General features: G+C 43.4%; 1 long non-coding RNA gene across 1 annotated transcript; it reads right to left on the minus strand.

The window, feature by feature from the left end:
• Nucleotides 1-4,209: 4,209 nt before the first annotated feature.
• LOC107101042 lies at nucleotides 4,210-5,811 on the minus strand. The gene is made up of 3 exons (XR_001482059.1): nucleotides 5,688-5,811; nucleotides 5,483-5,592; nucleotides 4,210-4,704 (listed from the first exon to the last, which is right to left on the minus strand). It is a non-coding gene; the product is annotated as an uncharacterized LOC107101042 (long non-coding RNA).
• Between the last annotated feature and the right edge of the window lie 1,471 nt (nucleotides 5,812-7,282).

A 7,282-nucleotide genomic window follows, 5' to 3' on the forward strand; every position in this document is an offset into this window, starting at 1 on the left:
ATAGTTTCATCTAGAGGTTTATATTCCCCAACTTTTATCCATATCAGGCTGTGTCCGTAACGTTAATATTTCGTTTTTTTCATTTAAACTTCACACACATGTAAGTGCACTTAGTCGCGTAGTATTCACATCACCATGTAACATGACAAAGTATTTCATCTGCAATGAACTACAGGGGGGAATGTAGTATCAGTTTTATTGTCTTATATCATATCAGAATCAGAAATCAGAATCAGAATATATCCTTAAACATGGCCCTATACTTACTTAGCAACAAAACAGTACATCTTGAAGTTCAAGTATGAGTCTTAGCAATAAATAAAGTCTCTAATGCTGTAGAATATAAATATCTGGCTGGCTTGCCAAATATGGAAGCAGTGGTACTGCGTTATGTAGTCCTGTTTCTGACCTTATGCTCACTTAGCAACACAGAGAATGCAACATGTAAACAGGGAGTCTACAAGCTGGGAGTCACGTACGAATCTTGGCAAAAACAGGGTGCTTACTGGCTGACTCGCACGCAATCAGATCATAGGCTAAGAGATTTCCAGGAAGAGTGTCCAGTCGTGCACATGCATCCACACAGTGCGATATGGAGCCTATAAAAGGCCGCCCACAATGGATTGAAGGTGGGGGAAATTACAGATGTAAGGACATGGCGCTGAATGTATGAAGTGTTTAAGACAGCTGTATGAATTCGGTTTTGTAAATAAATGTTCCCCCCTCCGGATGATGACGGAATGATGTGAATTCGTGGCCTTCTTTCTGTCATAAGAGAATTCTACCAATGAGCTTCCACACTGGGCTGTTTGCAGAGCTGTAGGGAGTTTTCTCAGAGAAACGAGATGACAGGCCTTGGAGAAACGGACAATGATGGTGAGGATGGTAGTCATACCTTTGGAAGTGGGGAGACCTGTGATGAAGTCGATGGCATTGTGTGACCAGGGTCGCTTGGGGATGGGCAAAGGTTGAAGCAGTCCAGAAGGAGGTTGATTAGAGGGCTTGTTGCGAGCGCAGGTAGGGCAGGCTAAAACGAACTCCTTGACATCCTTCAGCAAGGAGGGCCACCAAAAATGCCGACTGATGTGGGCTACCATCCAACTGATTCCTGGATGGGCAGAAAACTTAGAAGAATGCAGCCAATTAATCACACGAGCTTGGATGGAGGAAGGTACATAAACTCTATTTGGTGGACTGGTTCCAGGATCAGGTTCAGTCTGTTGGGCCTGTTTAACGAGATCCTCAATCTTCCAGGTAACTGCTGCAACTAAGCAGCTAGGAGGCAGGATGGGAGCAACCAACTCCACAGACTCGTCCGGGGGAAACTGCCTTGAAAGGGCGTCCAGTTTGACGTTCTGAGAGCCAGGGCGGAGGGAGTTAGAGAGATTGAAACGAGAGAAAAAAAGCGTTCAGCGGGACTGGCAGGTTTTGAGTCTTTTGGGGGATTGGATATAGGAGAGATTTTTGTGATCTGTCCAAACCTGAACCAGATGAGCAGCTCCCTCTAGCCAGTGTCTCCATTCCTCCAGAGCCAACTTTATGGCCAAAAGTTCACGATCTCCAACGTCGTAATTTCTTTCCGCGGGAGTGAGTCAGCGAGAGAAAAAGGCACAGGGATGCAATTTGTCATCGGCACCGGAAACTTGGGAGAGAACGGCTCCAACTCCAGAATCCCAGGCATCTACCTCCACCACAAACTGTCTGGAGAGATCTGGCTGAGTGAGAACAGGAGCATTAGCAAAAAGGTTCTTAAGAGTAAAGGCTGCTTCCGCCTCAAGGGGACCAAACAAAGGGAACCTTGGAGGAAGTCAGGGCAGTCAGATCAAGAGCAGTTTGGCTGTAGTTGCGGATAAACCTGCGGTAGAAATGAGCAAAGCCCAGAAAACACTGGAGCTGCTTGCGAGTCTCAGGTGTGGGCCAGTCCAGAACAGCTTTAATTTTCTTCTCAGTGGGTCTGAGACAGTGTGAGTGACAATAAACAGACCAGGAGTCCACATGCCCGCTTGTCCAATTTATTGTTGGATTATGAGCCTGGAGCCATTCGAAACCCAAAGTTAATGCAGAGTTAGCTGTAGGGAAAACAAAGAAAGAGATGTTTTCAATGTGGTTCACAGAAACAATTAGTTGTAGAGGGATAGTCTGGTGGGTTATCTGAGGCAGATCTCTGCCATCCAAGGCAAAAACATGAAGAGGGTTCTGTAGAGGAATACGTTTTATTCCCATCTGTTGAGAAAAGGCATTGTCAATAAGATTCTGTTTACAGCCAGAATAAACCAGGGCAGATAAAGAGACAGATTTCTTGTTTAATAATAGAGATGCAGGAAGGAGTAGACGAGGTGAGGAGGGTAATATCTTCTTTTCCGCCAGTAGCCCTCTCTCTACTGGTGGACCCTGGCTTTTCCCAAAAGAGGACATGAGGCTACAATGTGGCCTGCTTTTCCACAGTATAAACAGAGCTTAGCCCGCATACAGTGCTGCTTTTGCTCAGGACTTAGAGGGATGCTGCCAATCTGCATAGATTCAGGTGGCGATGGGTTGGCTGGATGCTCAGTGGGGGAACTGTTAGTTACCTGAAGCTTGGAAGGAGCTGTTTTACAACCCCTTTCCTTAGTGCGGGCTCGAATCCGGTTATCCAAACGGATAGAGAGATTAATTAGTTCCTCGAGAGACTCAGGTTCATTAAGGATGGCTAGTTTGTCCTTGATTGAGTCGCTTAGAGCATGGGCGAATACGCCTTTAAGGGCTGTTTCATCCCCGCCTGAGGCAGCAGCCATAATGCGGAAATCAATGGCGAAATCTGAAACAGATCTGTGTCCTTGTTTTAATCTCAGTAGCTCATGAGAGGTTAGCGTCTTGTCGGTGTCTTGGTTGAAAGTTAACTTGAATTCTTTGATAAACTGATCGTAACTGCAGCCTTAATTAGAGGATGAGGAATCTTACCTCGGCCCAGTCCAGAGCTCGGTCTGTAAGTTGCGAGATAATATATGAGATCTTTGTAGAATCCTGGTGAAACTTACTCGGTGCATGGTTGAACTGAACTAGACATTGCATGAGGACTCCACGGAACTTCTTGGGATCTCCATTAAACCTGGGAGGATTAGCCAGCTGACACTCAGAATGTGGGGAAGCAAAAACGGCTTGGTTAGCATGTTGCGGGGCTAGCTCACTGGCTGGGCCCGAAGCCTGGAGAGAAAAACGGACAGCCTCGGTTAATTTACTCACTCGACTGTTCAGCTCAGACAGTTGGTTACTGAGATCGTGGAAATGGTTTTGATTTTTCTGGATTACGGTTTATTGAAGACGAAGGGCTCTCTGAATGGCTTCTGCTGGGTCAACAGTTTGGCCACAGTGTTCTGTCATGATTCAACTAAAGATCTGACCCAAATGCAGAAGACCAAACAGAGAGACCAGAGGAAAGTTTAACAGGTTTATTGAGAAGGATGTGATGAGTCCAGTGTACCTATGAACACTGTTCAACCGTAACTGGAAAGTGAGGGGAAGACACTGCGGTTAGTTCAGGCTCAGTGGGAAATTTGAATCTTGAACTTGAAGAGGAGATATAGGTAGCTGACTCACATTTCCAGAAAATGGTTGTCTCTTATTGTCTCCAGTCGGTGTGGGATGTTCCAGTGTTTGTCTTATTCGATGGAGTGCGGACAGGGTTTACCCAGAATGCGGTTGTACGTTGATGAATAGAGAAGCTGACTGCCACTTAGATTTCCAATGGTACTTGAACGGGTTGTTGTGGAGATGAATCCCCTGCTCAGAGAGAAGCCCCAACGATCCTTGGGGGAAAGGGTTTGGTCAGAACCATAGACTTGAATCCTCTGCTCAGCTTGATTCTCAGAAGATCCTTCCAGGGGAGAGAAGGTCCGAAACATCCAGTTTGCAGGATGACTTCCTGCCGAGAGGCAAAGACAAAACAGCAAGGTTAAAACTGAGGTAGACAAAAACTCAGTTTGACTCAGTAAAACTCAGCTTGGCTAGAGTACCCAAAACTGGCAAACGCTCTGGCATCGAGGTAGTGGCAGTCAGCAGCTTAAGAACACTCCTTTAATAAGGTAACCCTCCGCAGGTGTGTGAGGAGGCGGACCAGAACCAGGCGCCACCTGGTGGAGGAAGGAAGAAAAACACAAACCACACAGACTGGAATCCTAACACTTATTGCCACATTGCCAGACAGGACAATGTAAAGAAAAAAAACTTTCCCTTGGTTCTCTGAGTGTTTTCTGCATGTGGGTCAGATCCCTTAAAAGCATCATGACAAACATATATTTGCAGCTGCCGTTTTTGCACAATATCCAACTGGAACATTTTTCCATTTCAACAACAAATGCGACAAACCATTTCTGAAACAGACTCTCTGAAAGTTTCACATGAGACAGAGAGTGGGGCAGATTGAAGAGACTCACTCACTCAATGAACGACTTCCACTCGCCAATGGCTTCTTTGTACGAAAGGGTAAAATCTTGCTCATGAATGGAATCATGGAGAATTTCTGTTTTCAGTCCTGACAGAAGTGTGGAAATAGATTTTGGGTAAGTGAGGTGCAAGGCATATTAATATGACATGAGGTAGAGAAGTCCCTCATTAAACCTCTCAATGCTGAAGGTCACTGGCCTGTTTCCAATGGCGATCATGCAGTTGTTCTCAGAAACAAGACATTGGTCGCTGGCGCAGGAAACTATCAGGATCCTCTGAAGTCTAGACGACACAAATGAAGGTAAAGGATTAGGAAAACATTACAACACACACCTGGACTAGGAAATTGGTGAACTCAGAATTATACTTCAATAGATGTAGTCATAGTAATCCAAAAGAGAAAGATGTTGTACAGCAGGGCTATTCAATTAGAAATTTAATTGACCTTTTCTTAGTGATTATTGAAGCATTCTTGTTAATACACCAGTGTTTCTCCTAAAAAATAAAATGTTCTTGGGATGATTTTTAAAAAGTAAGAGAATTTTTGCCAGGAAAGTCACAAAAAATCCCTCTTTCACTGCATAGTAGCAGCTCAACTGGCCTTTGTTTTGTTTTGCATTGTCTCAAAGTTGTAGCTGTACCTGCTTTCAGGAACTTTTTTCCTCTGTCAAGGTTCTTAGTGAGCTGAGGCGATGCTAACATGTGGAGTAAAACACTGCAGACTCCTGATTGGTCAGAGAGTCATCACTATTCACTGCATCATCATTGTGTGCACTCTGTCCTGTACACAAACTGTAGGCTATATCCTGATAATTCACTTTATTTTTCTGTTTTCAGAGGTCTGGATGTTAAAGAAATCAGGGACCAGGAGCCGAGGTTAATAGAGTAAATTAGGGATACAAACGAGTCATTTTAAGCTAATTAGGATGTTTCTTTTGGATTTGAATGCTCAAACGAAATGCTTAGTTGTTATCCAGGAATCCTGTTTAGACTTTTTTTCCCTCAAGATGCATTGATAATATAATACGGACATATAATATGGAATATTGCTATATCTCACCGTAAGGACATGGAAAAGAGCCTCACTGCTTAAGCCCAGCTTCTTAGGTGGCGGGATGCTGGACGGGAAGAGGATTGGCAGGGCTTGGAACACAGCTGTGACATGATCCACTGTTTTAAGGGAAGAGGCACAAGACAAGGTGGTATCATAAATAACGTATCATGACACACGACCAAATGAACAAGTCAATGTATTGTGACTTTACCTCCATTCAAAGTTTTAGGAGGCTTCATGGCTTTTATCATCACCCCATAAAACTGGACCTTTCCTAATCCCTCATTGAACTGATCTTTGTTTGTGTTTCCAGGTGAACTGATCAGTTNCATAAACATTGCCTGACAGCTTCAGCTGGATGAATATCTTTCATTTTTATCTTCCTCTAAGCATGTTTAGAGCTGGGGGCTGTTTTCAAACTCTACTTTAATCAATGTCTCTGCCACACACACTTGGATAGAACAATGTCGCCTCCTGGTGGCCAACTCTTATCAGTACATTAATATTACACTGTAGACCAGAGAACTTCATGTTTAAGTTGTTAAAGTTGTTAGAAATGTATTTTTCTTCCTAAGGTTGTGCTTGTCCATTTATATTAAAGTCCCATAAAAGCGAATCTCACCATCCGTATCTTACTTATAATATAGAAAGTAATTATCTTGAACTCTAAACAGTCTCAATTATACCCAATATCAGCCGCTGCAGCACTAGCCATGCCCACTGCCAGGTTCTCAGCCAATGGGATCTATTGTCAGAATATTCTACTTACTTATTAAAGTTGGTTGTTCTTTATAAAAATATTATAACATCTTAGCAACTGTTATGTTTTATAGAAAGCAAAAATCACTTTATCCTGGTGTCAGAGGCATAGCCAGAATATTATTTTTGGGGGTGTCAACATGGGGCACAGAGTTAGCAAAGGGGAACCAACACAAAGAAGAACCTTTATAAACCAAATGCAGAACACAAGCCCTCATGCTTCATAATCATAATATTTACCAGAAATTGATGGGTTTAGAGAATAGTTGATGGCAATATACCTTAAAACAAAAAATAAACAAATCCTTGTTCTCAAACAAAAGCACTTGGCAGGTGTTCAATAGAGTGCGCTAGGGCTCTACTCTAAGATAACAAAAAATACTCGCAATTAGCATCATTAATTTACCATGATGATATGAAGGTGATTTGGATTCTCTCAATTGGTCCAGTGAATTTGATGCTCCTCCTACATGATTTATGTTGGTAAAGAGTTTGTTCTGGAAATTGTGATATTATCTTCCTTCTTCCTTGGATGTGAACGGATCCACAAAGGATCGCCATAGCTCTCCACTCTGCACTGAATCCCTGGAGCAGCAGAAGAGCTACGTCTGGATGCATTTTGTAGATTATTACAGTTCTGCCTTTAACACAATAATCCTGAACAGACTCACCAATAAACTGCTCACTAAAAAAATCTACAAACTCAGATTTCATCATCAGGATCCAGTCAGAGTCTCTTTAAACTCAGACTGCTGCAGCTTCAAGCTCTGTGGATCATCAGGACACAGATCAGCTTCTCTCTTCTACTAAGATCATCACCACACATCCCTGCAGAGAGAAGAAGGGTGAACAGAGGAGATTAATGAGTGTTTCCAGCCTCTCTCTCTCCATCAGCTGTCAGTCAGTGATGCAGCACATCCAGGATAAAGAGCAGCAGGGACTTCAGTCCTGTTCAGAGCAGCTGTGGAGCAGCTGGACTCACTACAACCATCTACTTACAGATACTGCAGTTTGTAGTCTGGACTCTCTACAAGATCCCACAGCTGC

This window comes from Cyprinodon variegatus, unplaced genomic scaffold (assembly GCF_000732505.1).
Source record: "Cyprinodon variegatus isolate N-32 unplaced genomic scaffold, C_variegatus-1.0 Scaffold1047, whole genome shotgun sequence".
In the NCBI taxonomy this organism is placed as follows: domain Eukaryota; kingdom Metazoa; phylum Chordata; class Actinopteri; order Cyprinodontiformes; family Cyprinodontidae; genus Cyprinodon; species Cyprinodon variegatus.